This window comes from Tachyglossus aculeatus, chromosome X1 (genome assembly GCF_015852505.1).
Source record: "Tachyglossus aculeatus isolate mTacAcu1 chromosome X1, mTacAcu1.pri, whole genome shotgun sequence".
NCBI classification, from domain to species: Eukaryota; Metazoa; Chordata; class Mammalia; order Monotremata; family Tachyglossidae; genus Tachyglossus; species Tachyglossus aculeatus.
The window spans coordinates 39,022,703-39,026,115 of record NC_052101.1 but is presented as its reverse complement, the minus strand read 5'-3'; the positions used below and the strand labels follow the sequence as shown (position 1 = coordinate 39,026,115).

At 44.0% G+C, this 3,413-nt stretch overlaps 1 non-coding gene across 1 annotated transcript; it reads right to left on the bottom strand.

Annotated features, from left to right (window-relative positions):
* Positions 1 to 1,920: 1,920 nt before the first annotated feature.
* LOC119920010 lies at positions 1,921 to 2,058 on the bottom strand. The gene has a single exon (XR_005447781.1). It is a non-coding gene; the product is annotated as a small nucleolar RNA SNORA7 (small nucleolar RNA).
* Between the last annotated feature and the right edge of the window lie 1,355 nt (positions 2,059 to 3,413).

The following is a 3,413-nucleotide window of genomic DNA, read 5'->3' as shown; positions in this document are numbered from 1 at the left end:
CGTTTCCTGAGATTTCTCCCCCATAGCTGGATCACATGATGGCAGACCTCAGGCATGCAGGAAGAAGCTGCTTTTGCAGGGCTCAAATGACCTCCCTCTGGACCTAAAGGGATGTTCAAACCCTGGAAAGCGATTAACCCTGAGCCACCCAGGAGGAAAGAGGAACAGAGAAGCGGCAACAGAAGAGAAGGGAAGTAAGGTGGCCTAGTGGAGAAAGCACAGGCCTGGGGCCAGAGGGCCAGGGTTCTCATCCTAGCTCTGCCATTTCTCTCCTGTGTGACTTTGGCCAAATCACTTAACATTTCTGGGTTTCAGTCAGTCAACTGTATTTATTGAGCACTTACCATGGCCAAAGCACTGGTACTAAGCAGTTGGGAGAGTACTACACAGCAATAAACAGACACATTACCCACTCACAATGAGCTTACAATCTTTTCAACTGCAAAATGGGGGTTTAATACCTGTTCTCACAGACTGTGAGATTCGTTTGGAACATGGGCTGTGTCCAGCTCGATTTACTTAGTACAGTGCTTGGCACAAAGCACTTTTTTACTGATATTTGCTAGGCACTTACTTTGTGCTAAGCACTGTACAAAGCGCCGGGGTGGACACAAGAAAATTTGGGTTGGACCCAGTCCCTGTCCACATAGAATTCACAGTCTTAATCCCCATTTTACAGATGGGGCAACTGAGGCACAGAAAAGCTAAGCAACTTGCCCAAATTCACACGGCAAAAAAAATGACAGAGGGAGGATTCAAACCCAGGTCCTCTGATTCCCAAGCCTGTGTTTTTAGCACTAAAACACGCTGCTTCTCATCACTCAACAAATATTATTTTAAAAAAGGAATTGACCCCCTCTCTTCCAATTTCTGTTTCATTTGGTTTGCAGATGCAAAAGACTAGAGAGGAAAAGGAGGATCCTTTTGCCAAGCAACCAGAAAAGCAAAAGAATCCCCCAGAAAGCAGAGTGTTACAGAAACCCAGGGAGGCAAAAAGCATGAAAGGATAGCAGATGGAAAAGTTGGGTCACTCAGTTCTTTGACTAAGAATTTGGCCATTGGTTTCGGATCACTTTTCATTGGCCTGTTTCACTGATGGAAGTCTCATTTCTTCAAAATAGAACTGCCTGATGAAAAATCCCCCGAATAAGCAGGTTTTGCGCACACAGCTCTGGAAGTACTTGGCATTACCAGGGCAGAGTTGGTTGTAGTGAATGCCCTTAAGAAGTCAGCAATTACCTTCTACCCTTCACACGAAGTGGGATGACCAAAGGAGAGGGGCTGGCACTGGATGAAGACAGTTTGTTTCTTGGAGGGTTTTTTTTGGCATTTGTTAAACTCTTGCTATGCGTCAGGCACTGTACTACGTGCTGGGATAAGATGCAAGCTAATCAGGTTGGACACAGTCCATGTCCCACATGAGGCTCGCAGTCAATCTCCATATTACAGATGAGGTAACTGAGGCATAGAGAAGTTAAGTGATTTGCAGAGAAAGTCACTATTTTTGGGTTGTATTTCCCCGAGAGTTTAGCACATAGTAAGTGCTCAATAAATACAACTGGATGAATGAATGAATGAAGATCACACAGCATGCACACACTAGAGCCGGGGCTAGAATTAGGTTCTCTGGATCCAAGGATCGTGCTTTCCACTAGACCACACTGCCCCTCCTAACATTACCCTAGCAATGTCAACCCAACAGCCACTTTGTTTTGTTGTTGTTGTCTTATGCTGTAGTGTCCGACCCATAGCGACACCATGGACACATCTCTCCCAGAACGCCCCACTTCCATCTGCAATTGTTTGGGTCGTGTATCCACAGAATTTTCTTGGTAAAAATACAGAAATAGTTTACCACTGCCTCCTTCTGCGCAGTAAACCTGAGTCTCCGCCCTCGACTCTCGGCACAGGGGATTTTTGACTTGTAGCAGATTGCCTTCCATTCACTAGCCACTGGCCAAGGTAGGCATGGAAGGAGTAGGCCTCTGCTTGATTTGCCCTCCTGTAATCAAGACTGGTAGAGTACTGGAAACTCTCCAGGTGCAACCCTGAGAGGGTACTGAAAGGAGGTAAGCCACTTTTAGTGCCTAGGTATTTAATTATATTACTGTCTTCAGTACTTATGGAAATACGGGTATTCTCAAATGATACCTATTTGAATGACTTCTTGTTACATGCTCTATGAACACTATTTGTAAACTGCTTTTAGATTTGAGCTTCTTGAGGGCAGGGAGCATATGGTTTCCATCTTAGGGATTTTCTATTTCTTTAATTGATACCTATTTGAATGACTTCTGGTTACAGGCTCCTATGAACACTATTTGTAAACTGCTTTTAGATTTGAGCTTCTTGAGGGCAGGGAGCATATGGTTTCCATCTTTGGGATTTTCTATTTCTTTAATTGATACCTATTTGAATGACTTCTGGTTACAGGCTCCTATGAACACTATTTGTAAACTGCTTTTAGATTTGAGCTTCTTGAGGGCAGGGAGCATATGGTTTCCATCTTTGGGATTTTCTATTTCTTTTCTATTGGGAAGCAGCATGGTAGCAGTATGGAAGCAGCTAGAGCATGGGCCTGGGAATCAGAACGTCATGGGTTCTAATCTCATCTCTGTGACTTATCTGCTGTGTGACCTCAGGCAAGTCATTTCACTTCCTCTGCATCTCAGTTACCTCATCTGTAGAATGGGGATTGAGACTATGAGCCCCACGTGGAATAGGGACTTTGTCCAACCCGATTTGCTTGCATCCACCCCGATGCTTAGTACAGTGCCTTGGAAATAGTATGCGCTAAACAAATACCATAATGATTGTTATTTTCCCAAGCCCCTAGGGTATTGCTTTGTACTCAGTAGGTGCTCAGTAAATAAACACTGATAGATCTGGAAACTGAAGAGCAATGGGAAAGGGTGGGGAACAAGCTTTGTGAGGAATTACATCCAGAAGGCAACGCACAGCTGAGGAACTTAAATCCCAGTTGTCGTTCACACAGCTCACTGGGTGAAAATAAGCTTTCAACAATTTTATTTTTATCTTTACTTTTAATGCCTGCACGCCAAATTTGTGGAGTAAAATTTATCATCTCCCGGCACCCCTCATAATCTGTTGTAGACCACTTGTCCATAAATGTATCCAAACCCCTTTTGATCCTACTGACATTTCCTACCATGGACTCCTTCCCATTGGAACAAATTCCATCTGCTTGCTGCTAATTTTTGTTTATTTTGAGCCTGTCACCTTCAAGCTTCAGTGGGGGCCTCCTCTTTCCTAATGCTGTGGGATTTGGTGACCACAATTCCGTATGGCCTTATCCTTAACTATCAGGGCGTTTTGCTTGTTTTTTATGGTATTTGTTAAGCGCTCACTGTGTGCCAAGCACTGTTCTAAGCATGGGGTAAACACAAGCTAAT